Here is a 22,422-nt window from a genome sequence, read left to right as displayed (position 1 = left end):
TGATTTAAATTGTATATGTATTTTATATCTACGAAAATGTTGGGTAAAACATGGGTAGATGAAATAGTTGATGTGTGATAAAATGATGAGAGGCCTCGATGTTTACGATGATCCAGTCATCTAGCGGAGTATAGATGACGACCACAGACTATTCTAGACAGTCCAGTGGAACGCTAGCAGGCTCGAAACCTGTAGGTGTTTATTTGAACTATGTGTTCATCTGGTGTACTCCAAACCCCTCATGGTTGCCTTATTTGACATTTATTTCTTTGGAATCCCCTAAGCAATGTTGTCCACCCCGATGAAAATCCTTAGGCTAGGTCCCTCATAGTAGATGCTTTATGGACGTAAGGTGAGGATAATGGGAATGTATAATCGGGTTGAATGATTTAACAAAATTAATGAACTTAATTATTATGAGTTGAAAATCTATGTGCTCACCAGGCTCCCAAGTCTAACCCACTTAGTTTATTGCATTACAGGTAGTGGCAAGAGAGAACATGAGTGATGATCTGATGAGAGATCAATGGATTATAGGCCACTATAATAAATAGATGTTGTAAGGCCTATGTTGTTTCTGTTTATGCTTTTGATCTGTATTGACAATGACATCTCGAAGTTTTTAATATAATGAAAATACATTTCTTCGGAAATGCTTTGATAAATTCTTTATCATATTTTTTGGAACAAATTCCGCAACATCTTTCTTTAAAAAGTTACCCTGATTTTCAAATAAAGCATAAACAAATCGGTCTTTTATGGCCGTGAAATTGGGGATGTCACAAAGATGCATTCAAGCATATTGATGAAGTAAAGGACATTGAAAACCACTTCAATGTTCCACACGTTCCAAGAGAATCCGTGTTACTTAGGATGCTTCCGGTGACATTTATCGGTGAAGCCATGGTATGATTGAAGTCATTTGCGCACGGATCCATTCCTACGTGGGGAAATCTTCATGATGCTTTTATTGAGCAATTTAGTCCACCTTCGAAGATCTTATAGCTCAAGAAAAAATTGCTAATTTTCAAGAAGAGATTGGAGATTCCTTATATGAAACATGGTAGAGATACAAGGGTTTGCTTAGGAGTTGTCCTCAACATTATCTAAATTTCCAACAAAAAGTATTCATTTTTATGATGAAGTGAATGTCATAACTAGACAACTTCTTGACTCCCAAGGACTAATGACGAAAAAGGTACTTGCCACTATTAAAGATTTGATTGAAGAGTTCGCGAAGCACTCACATGAGTATCACAACCCACGAGAGGATGTCACTAGAGGAAAAGGAGATGGAGGGAACGAGAAGATGGTTGCGGTTTTGGAAAAGTTAGAGAATATGGAACAGAGGATGACAAAGATGGACCAATCTATCCATGTAATAAGAGTTGGTTGTGATAATTGTGGCAGGACACATTTGACTAAGGATTGTGATCTAGATGAGAATGGTAACCGAAAAGCACAAGTTTTCTACTCGAGTGGTGATCGATATGATGAGGATTGGAGGAAGCCCAGAAAGAAGTGGTTTCCATATACAGAGTACAAGAAACAAAATGATGAAAAGTTTACATAAACCGGACGAGGTTTTTACCAAGAAGAGAAACCACCACCCGAAAAGATGATGGATTTTGAGTTGGCACTTCATAGGTTTATGGAAGCCTCAAAAACAAGGCATGATGCTACTGATGCTAATATTAGAAATCATCACGCTTCCATGAAGAACATAGAGACTCAAATTCAGCAATTAACAACACTTGTTAATGAGAGGTTACCACCTCGAAATGAAGACCAAAAATCACAACCTCATGTAATGGCGATATACACCGAAGAAGAAGTTCATTCTGAGCCATTTATGATCCATGCAACAACTACTATGCAGCCCGATTCATATTTGGAATAAAGGAAGTTTGGAGCTAAAAGAGAGAAAAGTGAGTCGTATTATGATGATTCACCATGTCGTGGTAACTCGAGCACGTCGTGGTCACGGGAAAATCGAAATTCTTCACTTTTAAATTCATATAATCCTCCTTTTCCATTTGCATGTTGAGAAATCAAGCATTTTATGGAGTCGGAACAGAAGAAGTTGATGGAATGAGTACCTAAATCTTGGACTTCTTGACTGCAGGTAGGGCTCAATCTTGCACCTGCTCTCTATCTTGCCTTGGACTTTCAATCGTAAGCTTCGAGTTACAAAATCAATCTTTATTGGAGACTCCTTCTTCTTAACATACTTAACTTAAGAGAAGTTCTTTACTTCGAAAATCATGACAGGCCGATGGGTCATGTTCTAATGACCTCTCATCGTATGATGCAATGCTTAGACTCGGGTCTCTTAGAGTTAAATTCGAGAATGGAATATACATTCCTTCATGTTCTAATTGTTGGATTAGTGTCTAAGTCCATAACTATTTTGGTATGTACTTGACCCGATGGTGCATGGTCCTTTTGGGTTGCCTTCACCAAAGCAACTTGATAGGATGAATTATGGAGAGAAAGGATTAAATATGATTTATTAATATATTATGGGAATAATATATTAAAGGAGAAATCATATTGTTTAATTAATTGGTAATTAGTTTTGTGATTAAAAGAGATTAATTAAACTTAAGGGACTGGAATTGTAATTATAGGATAATTGCAATTTGGGCCATGGATTGCCTTGAATCAAGGGGTGGACGAATTCTATGGGGAAACCCATAAGGAAATCGTCCATGGGCTTGATTAAAGGAATCTATGGGTTACTTAGGGCTTAAGCAACCAAATTAGGGTTTCCTTGTTAGATAACCCTAATAGCCTCACTATATATAGAACCCTTAAGGCTCAAAAACGTGGGGAAACTTCTCTTCTAGGGTTAGAACATGTTTTGGGCAGCCTATATCCTCTCTCCTCTTCATCCTCTTGCTTATGGTGTTTGTGAACCATTAGAGGAGTGACACTTGTGACTCTAAGCCTTCCAAAGTCAATTCAAGGAGGAATTGGGATTGTTATTGCTACATAACAATCAAGGTAATATTCTAATATCTAATATGATTACTTGAATGCTAGAATTAGGGTTTATAGTCTTGGATTCAAAGCATGTACAATAAAGAAACCTAGATCCAAGCATTAGGGTTTGTATGAGCACATAGGATGTCTTATGACCAAAACCCATCAGTGGTATCAGAGCCTAGATTGGTTTCTATTGTATTGATGCTTTGTATATTGAAAAAAAATCGATTTTTGTGTTTCTGGGGGCTGAACTCGCCGAGTTTTTTAGATGAACTCGTCGAGTTCATGCTGAACTCGACGAGTCCATGCTGAACTCGACGAGTCGGCTCTTCAGAAGGAGGGAAAACCGGGATTTCTTGTTGTTTTTTCTTAAGGATAGTTGCCTTATCATATTAGATCAATATAAATCCGATTTTTTGATATATATGACTATATTCTTGATCTAATTGAAGATATTTATCAATTAATAAAATATTTGTTTCCTTATGTGATAATTGATTAATTATTTTGATTAAATTGGTAAATTGTTTTGCAAGAAATCATTAAATAAATCAAATATGGATAATTATGTGATTAATTGTTAATTTAGATTCTTTGTTATTTGATCCTTGTTGTTATGAAAAGTTTCATATTTTGCCCTTTAGGTTTTATAGTTTAAATTTGAACCCAAAAGTTTTGTTGTTTTGAAATTTAAATAGTTAAAACCCTAATGTTTTGAAAAAGGTTTCAAAACTTGCCCTCAAGTTTTGGAATTTAAATTTTGATTAAATAGTTTAATTTTGATGTATATTTAAATTCTGAACCCTAATGTGTTGAAATGTTTCAAAACTTGCCCTCAAGTTTTGGAATTTAAAAGTTGATTAAAAGTTTAATTAGGAATGTTAAATTCTAAAACTCTAGTATAGTTTTAAAAAAGTTCAAATCACACCCTTATGGTTTTATTAATTAATTAAGGTGTATAATTAAAAGAGGTTTAATAAATCCATAAAAGTTTAGGTTTATAATTTAATTGAATTAAAAGTATAATTGTTAAATTAAACCACCTAATATTTTAAAAGTGTAAAATATACCCTATAGTATATATATAACATTAAAAGTCTAACATTATATATATGTATGAGTAAAAGTCAGTCTTACCGTTAGTAGGCCTCATTCACGAAGCTAGTCTATAAGGGGTGTTTAAGGAAATTGCCTATAAAATGGCGATTGAATGGGTATCCACTCTTACCCACCGCACTCTTGACTAGTGGAGGGTCGTTAGCCGAACGGGTAGGATAGGGCGAAACCTTCCATTATAAGAATAATGAATTATTAAAGTAACTAAATGTTTTCAAAATTCCCAATCTTATTACTTAGGCAAAAGTGAATTGATGCAATTCCATGAAATTACACTTTGTGCCCTTGCGAAGACGTTAGTGGAGCGTGTGTGGTTTACCGGCACACTAAATGGTTCTAAGCAAAGGTAGCAAAGGGTGACTCAATGTTTATCATAGTTCGATGGAGCGTGTGTGGTTTACCGGCACATCGAATAGGTGACTGTAACATGTAAGGGCACCATGTTAGTTTGCATGGTTATTCACACCCGCTTTGTGATCCTCGGCATCCCAGTCACAAACAAGAGGGGCATATCGAGATTTAAACATGCCATTGAAAGTTCAATGAATCTAAAAGGATCTAGGAGTTTTCATAGATTTAAAACTTAAATTTCTTTTTCGTTTTTCATGGTGGAAATTAGTGAATCGTCATTCACTTACCTTCAAATATTCTGCAATTAGGGTTACGGCATCCCTCTCCCGAGTTGTAGAATATTGTATTGGGTCCTAGCCTTAGTATCTCATTTGGGTGATTTACTAAGGACTCTATCATTCAACTAACTTGAATTCGTTTTCTCCCGTTTTGTAGATGTCAAAGTTTGACAACTATGGTCTTCTCAAATCCCGTGGAACAAGGATTCCACATGAAGATGATATTCCACGATTCGATCGAGGAACAAGAGATCATGCTTCACTTCCTCCTCCTCCTCCAATTATTCTCCCTAACCCACAAGTTCAAAGGCTTGAAAAGTTCAAGATCACTCAAGCCCTTTTGGCAAGTAAATATAAAGAAGGAAAGTCGGTGTGTGCACACGTCCTAGGGATGAAGTCACACATTGATAGGTTAAGAATGTTGGGATCCGTTGTCTATGAGGAAATGGCTGTTGATTGGGTTCTTCAGTCACTTCCTAACTCATATAGTGAGTTCGTAAGAGAGTACTATATGATGAACTACGACGTGACCCTTATAGATCTCACCTATATGCTTATTGCTGCTGAATCAGCAATGGTTTGGCGCAATAGAAAAGCAAAGTTGATTGGTGAATCTGCCTTCAAGACCTCTATAGATATAGACAATGGCAACGAAAGACATGTTATGATCAAAAAGTTTGATCATAAAAGAAAGGTGATGTCTGAAGTAGTTCCATGTCATGTTCCAAAAGAGTCAATTTGCTTTTATTGCCAAGAGAAAGGGCATTGGAGACGAAGCTGCCCTATTTACCTAAGAGATCTAAGAGATGGGAGAGTCGAAACGTTTGGCTCTAATTTAGGTAAAACCCATTTACTAACTCTTTTAAGCTTCAATCTAGATTCTGAATACATAATGTGATAAGATTACAATTGATGTTTTGTAGAATCAAAGAAAAGAAAGGAAGCTTAAGGGAAGAAATGAGCAGAATCTAACCACGAAGGAATGGATTTCGATCGCATTTCTTGAAGATTAGATTCTTGAGCTACTACTTAGAGTTAGAATTAGATTGCTAAGAAAGATGTATTAGCATAAGTTTTTCAATGAGTTGCATTGTAAGGGCAAATTTTTCCGCAATAAAATAAATTTTGATTTTAAATTTTATTTATTTATCCTTACAATGGCGTGTATGAAAAAATTGATGTTAAAATGGTTCTATTATTAGCAATAATGGATTTGGTTCTTATTATGTTATTTATGGAAAGTCGAGAATTTACCAAATAGGGAGAGTTTCTCATCGCCCAAGTTTCAATTGGACAGAAATTTGGAATCATGCAACTTGGTTGCACGATGTATGAGAAATTCCATATTTGGAAATTTAGACTAATTCATTGACAAAGTGTCAAGTAAAGGACTTGGAGATCGAATACACAAAGTTGCGTGTTGATCAAGTCCACCATAAGAGTAACAAAGATATTCGTCATGATTTACGAAAGGTTTAGTAAATATGATTATACTTACAAGATTAGGTATAATTCTGAATTGATTAAAGGGTTTAGATCAATAGCAGAATGAATAAGAAAAATCTAGTAGGCAGAAAGATAAAAGTTTCTCCATTCTAAGAAGAAGGGAGAGTAGCTTTTATGCTTTATGATAGGTCTTAATGATTAAGAACCATATCTCAATTGATCCTCTAAGTGAGTCTTGGTACAATTGTATGTCCAAGAAGAGGAATCAAAGATTGAAGAAATGGTCAAATCAAGAAGTCAATCATACTTCGTTCCAAAACAAGTCTTAGAGTTAAGATTGTGACAATGAGTGAAAAGTATTAAGAAGGTTTATAACATTCATCAAATGTGGAAAGTTGTGATGTCTTGGATAAGACAAAGACCAACTAGGACCAATTTATGAAGTGTTTTGATAAAAGCTACACTAACTCTTGAATAATTGTTTGTCAAGAAATGGTTGTTGACAAGAGAATCTTATATGTCAAGGAGTCAGTGGGAGTCTTAATGGTCTTGAAAGGTTTCAAGAACAAATCAAATAAACCTTATCGATCATCACTAGCACACGAGTTGAGGTTTACAACCTATCGTGTTGACATTATTTTGTTTCTGTGCCAATCCAATCAAGTTAATTATGCATGTGAGTTCTATGAGTTATCATTCTGAACGCATAAAAGGCAAAACACCTTAATCAATGAAAGGTACATTGATAGGAAAGGGTGAGCTGCTTAACTGCTTGGAAGACATGGTGGACAGTTGTGCTACCATAAGGCAAGAAATCAAGATTAAGAAAGTTCGGTCCATATGAGTTTGAATTTGTCGTAAACTTTAGTTTTAACAAATTCACATGGATATGAACACATACACCGCTCAAATCTAAGTGTCATAAGATTTCCTCCTTCATGAAAATGATTGTGAGGAAATGCTTTCACTAAGAAAGATCTTAAGAAGATAGTGATTGTAAAATTGCATTCTCAAATTTGATGATGGTTACGGCATCCCTTTCCATAATTTGAATTGTGAGGTTTGACAATTGTTTACACACACATATGAACTATCGAAGACAAAGGTTTATAAGTTCAAGAAGCCTTGATAAAAGATTATCAAAGCACTAAGTATTAGAAACATGAACTTAAGAAATTCAATAAGTATTGTTTTTCTGAAAGTTAAGATGTTTATGAATACATGTCGAAGCTAGTGGGAGCATAAGTGTTATGTTTTATAATAATCATCATGATAGTGGGAGCATAAATGTTATGATTGTATGATTATTAAGGCACGTATTGCAAGTTGGCAATATTAATTATAGAAAATAAGAGTTATACCTTGCAAAGTAGTAAGGGTTATAAAGTTGTTTTGCTATAATTAAGGGAGAGAATATTATGCTTCATTTCAAATCTAAAGGTTTAGGTTGAGAAATGTTAATAAAATTTAGCCAAAGGTACAAAGTGTGTTCTTAAAATTTCAATTATGATTACGGCATCCCTCTTCACTATTCGAATTTTGAGAACATAGCAAATAAAACATTATGCGTCATGTCCCATACGCTTCGGGTATAGGATCGATTGCAAATGCTTTAATGTTTGACCATTCTAAAATTTTCCAAATGTCGAGCACATTTTGAGGGAAAAAGGACTAGAATCGGTTTAGACTAAAATAATTAAACAACTATCAAAGGACAATCCAAGTTCGACGAGGATTGGTCGCTTGTGAGTAGTTGGAAGTATAGTATTGGAAAATATGGAAATGTTTCCATATTGGATGGACCATATCGACATCATTACGAATAGATAAGATTCTATTAAGAATGAGTTGTCATATGGAACATATGGAAGTGTGTCCATATTGGGAATTGAATATTGAGAAATCTATGATTAGATTAGAAACTTCTATACAAAAGGATGTTCAAAGAATGTAATTTGAGTGAGAGACATCACGTCTATGGAATTGTCTTGTAACAATCTCCGATAGAGGACTTTGTAATATCATTGGCAATAGTCTTTGTGACTTTGGTGCAGTGACATTACGAAAGGATAAGTTGCATAGAATGTTAGAATCTCGTATATTCTATAAGTAGCAAGAATTTGATATTCTTTAACTTAAGGAAAAAGGATTTGGAGTTGTGAAATGAGAATGATTGGAAATGTGTTCAATGTGATCTATTTCACAAAGTAAGAACCATAGGTAAACATTGTGTGCATGCTAGGAGCATGGGACAAGTGTTGTAATTCAAGTAAAAAGTTGATTACCCGAAACTACAAATAATGAGTAATCAATATGATGATAAATAAAAGGTGTTTTATTTATGCTCAAAGGGTTGAGGCCATATGGGATTAGTATTATTCTTGTGTTTCACATTTGCATGTTTTGACTTCCAGAATAATTGAGTTTATTAAGAATAATCGAATTATTCAAACGGGCCACAGTTGTTCATATGTTGGAAGTAGATATGAATGAAGACTGTCGTGAATTGGTGTGTGGATTGTCTAAAAGAGTATTAGACATAAGCAAATGTTTGCTGCAACGTTCATGAGTGCTTACGAATATGATTTGAGCATTGGATTAAACCCACGCTCACTTGGATCACTCCATGGATTGTGTCACGAGTGATTGGTGAGACGATAACATCTTATATTCTTGAAACCGAGATGTGTGAGTTGTATCTTGCGAATCGGTTTCACATTGATAATATGTAAATGCACTAGTAACTTGGTGTTATAAAACATATTGTTGTGTGTGATTCGGTGTGTGAGTGCAAGTGAGCATTGTATCAAAGTTTATCCATTCCTTTTATTCAAAGTAGGATAAAAGCGATATCTTTGGGCCCCTCGATGGTTTAGTGATGACAAACGTAAATGCTCGGCCGGGCTAGGGCTAATTTGATTTGTTCAATTAGTCTGTCGTCATAAATCAAAAATCGAGATATAGTACAAAGAGAATGATTTGAAATCATATCTCATATGATATCTAGAATGGAGGAATATATGATCCCTTATCTAAGGACACGCGTATCTGATAGGATCAGAGTTGACAGCGGCTTTGGAAAGCTACGATTACAGATCGGGATCTGAAGTCATTCGCAGAATAGTTATTAGACTTATCCAAGTGGGAGACTGTTGGATTAGTGTCTAAGTCCATAACTATTTTGGTATGTACTTGACCCGATGGTGCATGGTCCTTTTGGGTTGCCTTCACCAAAGCAACTTGATAGGATGAATTATGGAGAGAAAGGATTAAATATGATTTATTAATATATTATGGGAATAATATATTAAAGGAGAAATCATATTGTTTAATTAATTGGTAATTAGTTTTGTGACTAAAAGAGATTAATTAAACTTAAGGGACTGGAATTGTAATTATAGGATAATTGCAATTTGGGCCATGGATTGCCTTGAATCAAGGGGTGGACGAATTCTATGGGGAAACCCATAAGGAAATCGTCCATGGGCTTGATTAAAGGAGTCTATGGGTTACTTAGGGCTTAGGCAACCAAATTAGGGTTTCCTTGTTAGATAACCCTAATAGCCTCACTATATATAGAACCCTTAAGGCTCAAAAACGTGGGGAAACTTCTCTTCTAGGGTTAGAACACGTTTTGGGCAGCCTATATCCTCTCTCCTTTTCATCCTCTTGCTTATGGTGTTTGTGAACCATTAGAGGAGTGACACTTGTGACTCTAAGCCTTCCAAAGTCAATTCAAGGAGGAATTGGGATTGTTATTGCTACATAACAATCAAGGTAATATTCTAATATCTAATATGATTACTTGAATGCTAGAATTAGGGTTTATAGTCTTGGATTCAAAGCATGTACAATAGAGAAACCTAGATCCAAGCATTAGGGTTTGTATGAGCACATAGGATGTCTTATGACCAAAACCCATCACTAATGTGATATAATCACATTCTAGCATGTAACACTTCTCGCTACAAGCTCTTACTTTAACGACGACCGAGATACTTCTATTGATCGCTTTGATTATCTTTCACTTCAATCTTCTGGCTTAAGTTGGATACTACATCGAACTTGGTTCTCTGAATCACGTAACATACTCATCTTAGTCAAACTCGATTTAATATGACCACTAGGGTCGGAATAAGAATAATCTTCTTAGTCATTACCGAACAATGGTAACGATAAACATGAATCAAACACAATCAATTTATAGCGCCTTGGTAACCTTGTGACTTTTCCTGATCCAAGTGCGAGTCCTGTGTTTCTGGTAGTATAGCCCTCTACTACCATTCATACCTACTCGTACTAGTCCCACGTATTGTATCGTAGTTCTCCAAGTCACCATACAAGAATTTGACATAGTCATTTAACACATGCGAATGTGTCCAAATAAAATTTCCCTAGACTCTATTATGACTTCTTCCGTGTGTATCTTCAATCATCAATTCTACTTTAACTCGGTTGGTGGTGGGAATGTCAGACGATAGGATAACTTCAAGAAATACATCAATCATTCCATCATCCCGCCAATAGATGGTGTACTTCAAACGTACCGTACTCTTCTGAACGTACTGTTATATTTATCATAAATATTATAAAGGCAAGATAACACTCTTACGATATCTTCTGGTAGGTTTCATTCACTATCATAAGCCTTTTCATCTCCTCCATTTTCTCAGTCCGCTACGAGTCCTTATCATGACATTCAATACACCAAAGCAGGCGTTCGGTGTATCGAGATGAGAATATAGATAGAAGAAGGTTTACACGTGTATTCCTCCTTATTACTTCGAAAAGTTATATGCCAGTTCTAATATCATAATTAAACATTTAGAAATCTCAACACATAAAGTTTCCGGATCCGGTCGGCAACAGACCATAGATCCGATCAAATAATGGCATCATAAAGCATCACAAATCATTTAGCAGATAAAGCAATTTAAGCATATTCCCTAAATGAGCTAGTGGTCGTGTCTATTCAGGTGTACTTCCTAAATTATATTAGACACACTCATCACGATCATCGCTTAACATTCTAAGTTTAAGTCTAGAAATAAATCCTTATTCCTAGTTCGCTTAAACTAATGCTCTGATACCAACTGTGATATCCCGAAATTCACGGTCATTTTAAAAATTTTATTTATGCTTATTTGAAAAATCAGAGTATCCATTTTTAAAGAATATTATTGCGGAATTTGTTCCCAGAAAAACATGATAAATACATTATCAAAGTATTTCCATAGAAATGTATTTTATTCATTTTAAAACATTGGGATGTCATCGTCAATACATATACATAAGCATAAACAGACCTTACATTCAATTACACTAGTCATTTACATCTCCTTTAATCTCTCAATGTAATGTGGCTTCGTATCGTTAACTGTGATAGAAATAAACTGAGTGGGTCAGGTTGGAAAACATGTTGAGTACATAGGGTTTTCAACCCACAATAATAGAGTTATTGTGTTTTATCATCAAATAATTAACCCAATAACTCATCCCCATTATCTTCTTTATTCTTAAGGATCTACCCTAAGAATCATTTATTTTTTTATTCATTCATTCCTAAGGAACAGGCATGAAATCCATCGATGCCATGGATCATCTTAGAGGCACTAAGTCCATAGTTGTCGATGTTATATGTTAGGCACTAAGTCCATAGCTGCCAATATCCATTTATAGGGCACAAATCCATAGCAACCAACGTTCATTTGTAAGGAACTAAGTCCATAGCTGTCGAGTTTATCTATTTGGCACTAACTCCATAGTTGTCAGGGTTTATCTATCAGCCACTAAATCCATAGTTGTCGGGTTTATCTATTTGACACTAAGTCCATACAGCTGCCATGGTTTATCTATCAGAAACTAAGTCCAAAGCTACCAATGTTCATCTATATCATTTTTCATCTTTCATCATTTATCTCATATTTAAGTTACCCATCTTTAGCCGTCATAATTAGAGGTATAAAATATGTATACAATTTAAATCAAGTAAAACATGTATATTTTGTTCATCCATCATAGATATCAAGAACACAGATAATATACACACATAGCACGTAATTTATATTAAATAATTCATATCTATGTGTAAGATGAAAGTAACCATGCACTCACTTGTTAAAGTGATGATTCCAAACTCGGGCAACGCTTCGCTTCTAACGATTTTATTTTCCTTTGACGGAACCTAGCATTATTATCGCTAAGTATTAGTCTAATCTTTATTGCGACTAATTATTAGCCAAAATTCACCATTAACTCAAAGTGTACTTTCATAATCTATCAAGTAAGGAACAACCAGGTAGGATCATATCGGAGGTAGGGTCCGTTTGGTATATGAAGTATACTGTTTGGAAATCCCAATTTAAACACATCACTAAATCACAACCTAGACATCATACCCATAAGTAGATCAAGCAGTATAATGACTTGGAATCACTAATAAATCTTGTTTATAGGTTCATAATAACGATAATAAATTTAAACATAAGTTATACTTAAAGTAAGGTAAGCATAACTCAACTTACAGGGGTTTAGCGAGGAACCAAAATCTGCGGGGGCAGAACTTCCGAGCCGAAAAGCTCTTTTTTTCGGAGCCTTCGGGCGCTCCGTGGCTTTCTTCTAGCACCTTCAGGTTACTAGGGCTTTGGGACGGTTTTGGGAGGCTTACACTACTAGAAAAAAGGCCTTTTACGACACTCATTGCGCGTCGTAAAACGCTCAGACGACGCGCAAATGCGTGTCAAGGAAGGCCCTGTCATAAAGAGAGACGACGCGCTTTTACGCGTCGTCTATAGACGACGCGCATTTACGACACGCGGTTATAAAGGAAGACGACACGCATTTACGCAATGCGTATCAAGGAAGGCCCTGTCATAAAGGAAGACGACACGCATTTGCGTGTCGTAACCTTACGACGCGCGTGTTTATGACACGCAATGCGTATCAAGGAAGCCCCTGTCAAGAAAGGCCATGTCATAAATGAAGATGACACACATTTTTGCGTATCAAGGAAGCCTAAGGAAGACGAAACGCATTTTGCGTGTCATAATTTTAAATATTTTTAAAATTATATATTTTTTGATAGATTTACTAATTTTCAAATTAAATAACACATTAAAAGTCTAATAATACAAAATAAAATACCATAAACACTAAGAATAATTCATTGCACTAATATGTCAAATACAAATAATCATTCCAATATTAAGTAAATGTAACACATTGCTAATATTTCAGAATATTTATTATACAAGAAATATGAAAAAAATTGAAATCCCTGAGATTAAAAGTACTAATAGAAGCTTCACGTGAGATACATACAGTTGGACCAGTAAGCAAGGATGTTCCCGAATCCATAATAACAGCACAAGAACACGTACGCAATATCTTCTGCTAGAAGTTGTCAATCCAAAACTATTGTTGAAGGTTGGCATGATAGCTATTAAGATTTGAGCATAACAAGAAACCAATCAATGTTAGGAACTCAAAATTTACTGCCACCATTATCATGTATACTCTGGACAAAAAAATAAATATAAAATGGAAATGAGTCAAAAGTTTAACTGTTTGGGCTATTTTTGTGTTTTTTTTTTTACAATTTAATTTCACCTTGATGGCATTCTTAATTTCTGCAAGAACTAATGGTATTCTTTTTACAACTTGGGCATATGAATACTTATTGGCAAACGCATCAACAATGTCATTTTGGCCAATGTCAATCATATAAAGTGCTCGTTGAAACCCATCATCATTTATCATCTTTTGTAAACTTGAATATATCACCTCAAAAAACTAAATTTACAAATCCCAAAATTGAAATTTTTAGGTAAGATAAATTGCATGATATAAAAATCAATTGATAAATGGCTTTTTATGGTAGGAAGGGCATAACCGTCATTCGGACATTCCTATGATAAACCTATAAAGTTCACATGAAAGCTCTCTCAAGGCTGTGGGCAAGTTTAGTTCAGGCTCAGAAGTAGGAATATCCAAATTTGGAATATCCCACTGTCAGATCCAAGAAAAAAGAAAATCAATTATTGAAAATTTTAAAATCATATTTCACAAGGAGTGTTAATACTTAAAGAACACAAAAGGGTACCTTGGGTGCAAAATCTTTGGAAACTAATCTTGCATACCTCTATCAAAAGGTAAAAGCTTTCAAGTGTATGTGTCACACATGAAACAAAACAGATAAAGGAATGTGTATATATAACATGGCTTTCAAAATTCACTTGATATTTACTCACTTGAAGATCTACAAACACTTCAAATGGAATGTTGGATCATTTTCACTGTTACATAAATTATGCTTTGTAGAATTACTTGTGCACATGACAAGTTAGCACATGAAATTTGTGAATTTTCGGGCTAGTTTGCACTCTTGTACTAAGCTGAACTTTTGTGCTTGGAATTAAGTTAAGCCCTTGGTAAGGATGAAAATAGACTTCCATACCTGATTATAGGCTTTTACCTCATGGCATTTGGAGCCTTTATGAATTTATTATGAATTTTCGAAGTTGATTGATGCAAACAGTGGGCTGCATGGACCAGTTTGCAAAGATTGGTACTTATACCCTTAAAGGAATTGGAATTAGGAAAAGTGGTCCAAAGTTCAGTGAAACTAGATACACTAACCTTTCCAGAAAACTATACTTCATGATTTTTGGACAATCTGATGGCCTTGTATGATTTTTATAATATAAGGACAGATTGCAGCAATGTGCTGAAACATTTCATGACAACATCAAACAAAATGGGATAAACAACTCACATACACTCAGAATCAGGATAGGAAAACAAAGAAAAAATGTAGTAGACATTCATACCTTTCCACAATGAAAACCCCATTAAAATTCTCAACCTAACACCATTGCCCTTTCTATGGCATGAATTACCATTCTGCCCTTCTCTTCTTCCTCATTTTCTGCTGCATTTTCAGAAAGAAAAAAAAATGTGTGGTAAAGATGGTGAAAATCATGGTACTTAAGTGCTTTAGAAAATGATGCAAGAAAAATCACTCTAACAGAATACCAATTGAGAGTCATTCCATTCCATCAAAATCCTTTAAAAATAATGTTTGTTGGGATTTCTGCAATATTTCTGTAACTGCTTCATTCAAATATTCCCTAAAAATCATGTAGCTTTAATATAATCCACCTTCTATTGCTACAACTGTTCTTCTCATTTTCCCATTTTTTCCACTTTTAACCCTTCTACTTGTAATCACTACAGTCCCATCCCTACCAATCTTTTTCAAAATTCCCCCAATGCCCGCTGCTGCTAACCTTGCAGGTCTTCTTGTCACCACATCACATATTTTCACCACCAGTTTTCTCACTTTCAGTGGAACATCATTTATCTGATAATGAATTAATTTTATCAAAAAAGAAAATAAACCCAGATTCAAAAAAGTATTTTTTTTTTTTATATAGAAACTAGGAAAATCTTACATTTAGGGTTTCTTCAAGAATCTTGGCAACTTCACTCGGGTTTGGGGTGTCATCTTCATGCATAGCAGCCATTAATGGTGTACTGAGTATTTTTAAGAAACAAAATATGAATTTATCTTTTTTGTAATCCCATTTGCTGAGAACTTTTTATCAATCTAAACAATGCACTTTACATTTCTACCCCTACATTGGTAAAAAGAGTAAAGAATTTCGTTTTATGACATACCTTAACATGAATCTTGCTGAAAGCTTAGAGGAAACTCGTCCAAAAATATTTGATTCTAATGACACTTTGTGAATTACTCTTCTAACAATGTCACCTAAATACATTCCCGATATCATTTTCTCAAAACCCTATATTATTAATCACAAAAATCAAATCAAGTAAAAAAAATATGGAAATTACAAAGTGAAAATTATCTTGGATAAAAATAATTAAATTAACCTGATCATTTGGGTTCTGACTTTCTGCATCAAGATCAATATCATAATCAGTTCACTACTAGAAAAACAACCTTTTACGAACAAAACAAAATATACTGTAATAACAACTTACTGGCAGCTGGTATTCTGTTTTGGAATCTCTACGCCCTCCTCTTATGGCAAAATGAGCACAACCAGGATACTTCCCCTGTCTACAATTCCTCCCTCATCAACAGTTTCATTTGTCAATATTTCATATAATTCAGAAATCAGTTGTTGCACCTACAATTCATCAACAATGATTATTAGTATGAGAATGCCTGACAAGGGTATTCTCGTCTTTTGCACTTTTTTACCTCAGGGAATCAATAAGTCCTTCAGGTATGAGAATAACACCATAGTTATAACCAAGATCTGCACGTTTACAGATTACATCTTCTATGTAATTTGTAACCTTTTTTAGTGTCAATTTCTTTGATGCAACCTGTAAGAAATATGACAAAAAAATAATTAGTGAGTCTCTAAAAAAAATAAAAAATAAATTGAATTGTGTACCTCTTCTCCAATAAGAGTGATGTTTGGATGAGTTTGTAAAGCACATTCTAATGTAATGTGGGAAGCAGCACGTCACATAAGCCTTACAACTGCATACATACAATACAACCTTATAATTAGCAACCATGTGAATATTCCTATTTCCTTGGTCAAACGTTGATGAACTTACAGTGATAATATTTCCCTATGGAATGTGCATCTATCATAACATTTCCCGAAATCCCCCTGAAATACATTTAATAACAAAAGCATGATTGCTGGATATCTTTGGTCTGCGGAAAGACTGCAGCAAGTATACACCAAGTTAACACTTAACACAATTCACCATTCATTCTCCACAAACATTCAATTATTCAAACAATCTTAACATTCCCTTTTCAGAAACTGAAGATATCCCAGTTAAAGAAATAGAATCCACCATAAACTCCCCCTTTACAGAACCTTTTATCACTTGAGGTAAAATGGTCAAGAAAAAAAGAAAAGAAACAGAAATTGTTGGTGTTGGTGTTGGTGATTTGACATGATGAACCTCCCAAGATAGGTGACAATTCTTTAGTAGCAACTTCTCCTCATGTTTGAATTTGTAATGCAAATGTTAAGAGGTTCTGAATCAAATGTATAAGATTATCCATAGATTTGAGCTTGCCTTTGCAATAGTATAAGCTGAGGGTCGAGCATTCACAGCAAGGGGACCTCTGCGAGGTGGCCCTGTTGGTCTTCCACCACCAAATTATCTTCCTTGACCTCGACCACCACCACCACCACGAGCCCTACCTCTCCCTCTATCTCTAATCTTCTTCAAATAGATTTTGGTGCGAGACTGGATCAGCTGCTGATGCAATCGTATACGAATCGACAAAATCAAGCAATTGAAAGAACTGTTATAGGATCGCTGGTGATCTAGGGTTCGAGCATGAGAAAGAAATAGGGTTCGAGCATGAGAAAGAACTGTTATAGAGATGTAGCAAGGTACGAGGTGAGATCTAGGGTTCGAGCATGAGAAAGAACTGTTATAGGATCGCTGGTGATTGGATTTCATTGGAGGGTGCAGATGCAAAAGAGAGAACACGCAGTAGAGAAAGGCGGGGCAAGTTCTTCACAAAAATCCCTAGCTCCGATTGGATTCCGGCATCGACGAGGCCTTTGACGCCGGTTTTTGTTTGGTCGAAAGCTTTAAGCTCTGATTGTCGATCGTAGCTTGAGCCCGCTCAAGCAATGGTGGCAGCCATTTTTGTGAAGATGATCGTGTTATATATGCGAAGGTATTCTCTAGAAAGGTGAGTGAGCATCCTTGCAATTGTGGCCCTATGAACGTAAAGTGTTTGATTTCTTGTGAGAAATGAAGCGATAGAGATCGATCTATGGAGGATGTGGGTCGTTCTTTGAGGGATGAAAAAACCCTAGTTTCTTAGACTTTTTGAGTACGGGGTTTTCTAAATTTTAGATTCCCGCGAGGTATTAAGGATGGGACACGATGTTTGATGAGATCGATAAGGAGGTCAGGAGTGGCGGGGAAGCGGATCAGAGAGGAGAGAGAAGGAGGGAGCGAGAGGGGAGAAGATGAAAGATAGAAAGAAGGTAGAAGACGACTTTTCAAAATTTTTGGGATTTCGTTTCCCACCTCTACTAAATGCGCCTTTTCATTAAAATTATAAAGCGACAAATATAGAGGACGCACCTTTAAAATAAAGCGCCCTCCGTGTTTTTAATTTCTTTTCGTGAGACACTAATTTAAGGGCACTCAGTAATGCGCGACCTAAATTCTTAAAATTTTTGAAGAGATGACTTTTTTTTAATGTCGCTCTCTAATGCGTAACATAAATCAAAGAGCGTCGTGTTTTGCGCGTCGTAAAAGGCTGTTTTTCTAGTAGTGTTAGAGAGAATTTAAAGAGAGAGGGAGAGAGAGAATGGGTTTTTTGTGTGAGAAATGAAGGCACTCTCACATTCTATTTATAGGAGGAATTTTGGAACTACTCGTCGAGTTGGTGTCACATGTCACCTTCTGGTGACAAGGCTTAGGGAGAAAGCAATGGTCCAGATTAAGTCATGTCACCCCTCTCGCAGCAGCACCATTCCGACTTCTAAATTCCATAACTTTCGCATACGAGCTCCGTTTTTGACGTTCTTTATATCCACGCGTAAGTAGAGATGTACTCTACAACGTTCGTTTACAATCCGTCGGCTAATTCTCGACCGATTTTAAATTTAACAGTATGAGAAGATTACATTGTTAACGACCGTGTAAAATTCATAACTTTTACATACAGACTCCGTTTTTTATTGTCTTTTTATCGTTAAAATCCTATTAATGAGATCTTCAATTCTCATTTAGGTTGTTTTGGCTAAATATTGATTGATCTAAAATTCGAATTCAGGGTTGTGCACTACTATGCAAAATCTTAGAAAAACCATAACTTCCTCATACGAAGTCAGATTTTGACGTTCTTTTTATGCACGCTCTCGGTTTAACGTATAATACAACTTTCATTTAGATCTCTAATTCTAAAAAGTAGTTTACAAAAAATTCACTTTTACGTTACGTGGTGCTTTGCCGGTTTAGCCGTAAAACATCGACGAGTTGTAAATTCTTCGTTATAACTCGGATTTCATCGTTCTTTATATGTACAGAACCTTTGTGACATATAATATAACTTGGTTAAGATTATTCCTTATAAATAATCTTCCATCAAAAAGTCATTTTTGATTGTTATTGTCTCTAAATTGACTAGCCCAAATATGTGAGTGTTATAGTCAGACTTATTAATAAAGTCATTCTTTTAAGCTAAGTATGAATAGTCATACTTCAGATCTAAGACTTTATTATTCAAGAAATGGGATTTTGATTTGGATTTAGTATTTGGATATTGGAACATTGTGACAACAACTATTAGATAATGTCTCGATATACTAGGATATGATCATCTCATTAATATGTGTTGTGTTCTATATTAACATGTTTAATCCATGAATAATCTTATTATTCTAAAAGGTCATAGTCAGTTAGAATTGTGGGAGCAATTATAAAGTAATAAGAATATGAATTGGATTAGTTGACTCTCACCAGATGAAAGCAGGCAAGTGGTTGTAATCAAGATACATAGGTACTTGTCATAGAACTGGTATTGAACTGACCTGCATCAAGATCACATCATGGATCACTATCATGAGTGATACTTGATTAAAAGGTGCTATCTTTGTATCCTTAACACATTAGATACATCGTGGGACTTATGTGTAATGAGTGTTGTGCATAGATATGGTCAAATGATGATCCTTAACTGGGTAGTTATAAAATTCATTTTTAGGTATATTATGAACTACACAAAAGGCTTATGTAGTCAAGATGGAATTTGTTCCTCTTATATGTTGAGAGTTAGATATCTAAGACGCCTTACCCAAAGTTGAACACCAAATGATATTGATTGAGATATGTACCTCATGCTCAACATGATGTCTGTGACAAAGGGATAACTGATAACTTACCTTATACACCAATTGTATCTTTGAGCTTTTGGGGAATTGGATGTTGATAGAATGACACAAATTCATATGTTGTTAGGGGCATTGAAATGTTGTTAGACGTTCACTGCTATTTACATCAATCTAATATGAGCCTTGTGCAAGTGGGAGATTGAAAGATCCTGTATGCTCAAGAGTCATATTAAAATGATATTTCTAATTAACATATGATACTAATGGGTCACATTAACTATAACTTGATGCGATTGATTATTCGCAACTGGTATGAACACGTGTTGATTTTCCATGCACGATTTCTCATGTTTTGTGACCTTGCATGTAGCAGCTTTTAAAGTAGCTTGTGCTGCCTTGTCACCCCCAGACCTCAAGCCTACGAGAAGGGATACCCTTGTAAGGTCCACACAGGCATGTTTCCCTCCAACCCATCCAAAAATAAAAAATCAACCCCTCAAGCCAATGAGAGGGGATACACGTGTTCATATCATTTGCGTTTGATACGTTTGGTTTCCTCGACTCAGATGCGATAGAGCTTCTTAATAGAGTACAACAGATCATTTTTGGGTTTAGTAATGTTGTGTCAAATATGTGCTAGTATAGTCTTATTTATTCCGGTTTGGGCCTGTCCATTATCAGATCTGCTTAGTAGCTTAGACTATAAATATTGTGCATGCATGTACCTTTAGGGTTAACGTGTTGTAACCCTAATTGGCGTATGCTCTTATAGAGAAGTTCTTGAGAACTCCTCAAGAGCCCTTTAATCTAAGCATTCATCACACGTTTGATCTACATTGTTCTTGTCTTTAATTCACATCATTATTATAGAATCTTTCGATCTTATTTATTATTCTAACAATTGGTATCAAAAAAGGAGATGGAATTAATTTGCTATTATTCTGTTGAGTTTTGCTAGGGTTTTACCTTCAACTTAGATCTGTTCTTGTTGTCTCAATCGATTGTAGATTCAAAATCTAGATCTTAACTTTTACCCTTTGAACTCGATTCATGGTTTACACATCTGGTTCTATTTTTATTTCTATGAATTCTTGATAAGATGGCTCACAAATATCCTCACTCTCTTTCATTTAATCTCTCAAGCAGTATTGGATCAACGATAAGGATTCCAATTTTGTTTCCAGACGATTATGAAGTTTGGGCACTCCACTTTGAAGATTATGTTCTTGGATTAGAAGATTACGGTTCCACAATATGGCATGCAATTACACAAGAAACATACAAACATATGGATACCAAAATGCAAATCAAAACTCTTGTTGAACACACTATTCCACAAGATGAGAAGGATAAACTGATGAGTAATATAAAAGCAATGAGAATCATTCGAATTGCTCTTCCTCAAGACATTTTTCGTCTTGTGAGTGCATGTGAAACTGCTAAAGCTATTTGGGATAGGTTGAAGGAGTTATACTCCAGTGATGCTGATTTGGAACATTCCGTGCAAACAATGCTCCTATCAGAATTTGGAGCATTTGTACAAAAGTATGAAGAGAAACTGGATCAGACGTTCAATCGCTTCAATCACTTGTTAAGCAGGATGGTTAAGAACAATCTCAAGCATGAAATAATTGAACAAAAAGTCACATTTATGAATGGACTCAGATCCGAATGGAAGGCTTTTGTTTCTACAATGAAGGCACACGAACAATTTAAGAGCTATACGTTGGCCAAACTCGTGGGCATTCTGAGATCACACGAAGAAGAAGTAACAAAGGAAATGAAAGTTGTATCAAGCATGGGATCCTTGGCGTTGGTTGCAAAGGGAAAGAAGACTGCTGAAGAAGATTCCGAATCAGACCTTTCGGAAAGTGAAATCTCAAAAGAAGACAAGGCTCTTTTGGTGTCTAATCCCAAAAAGTTCTATAAGAAGAACTTTCTCGCTACAGAAATAAGTACATGCAAGGTAATTCAAGTTTAGAGAAGCCTGGGGATGAGTTTTCAAGAACTCAGGGAATGACGATGAAAAGAAAGAAAAGAAGTTGGTGGGTGATTCGAGTTATCATTGTAATTACTGTCATGGCAAGAATCACTTTGCGAAGGAGTGCATGTTGAGAAAGCAAAATGAGAAGAGTGAAAATGAAAAGGTTGAAGCCTATTAATTATAGAAGATAGAGGAGCTTCAGAAAAGGAATGTGCCAAATGCGAAGCCGACATTGATTGTTCTGGAAGGAAGTGACTATGACGGACAAGTTGAGGTGTGGTCTACAGACTCGAAAGATGACGAGGTCAGGAAACCCATACATGGAGGGTGTTTTGTTGCAAAGTCAGAAGTGCGGGGATACGAAGGTAAGTGCTTAATGGTTCATAACAGAGTTTTG

General features: G+C 35.4%; 1 non-coding gene across 1 annotated transcript; it reads right to left on the bottom strand.

Annotated features, from left to right (window-relative positions):
- Positions 1-1,003: 1,003 nt before the first annotated feature.
- On the bottom strand, positions 1,004-1,108 carry LOC145103545 (small nucleolar RNA R71). Its single transcript, XR_013706630.1, has one exon. It is a non-coding gene; the product is annotated as a small nucleolar RNA R71 (small nucleolar RNA).
- Positions 1,109-22,422: the final 21,314 nt, after the last annotated feature.

Source organism: Lactuca serriola, chromosome 4, assembly GCF_051521515.1.
Source record: "Lactuca serriola cultivar US96UC23 chromosome 4, Lser_US96UC23_V15, whole genome shotgun sequence".
Classification (NCBI taxonomy): domain Eukaryota; kingdom Viridiplantae; phylum Streptophyta; class Magnoliopsida; order Asterales; family Asteraceae; genus Lactuca; species Lactuca serriola.
This window is presented reverse-complemented; position numbering and strand designations above follow the sequence as displayed.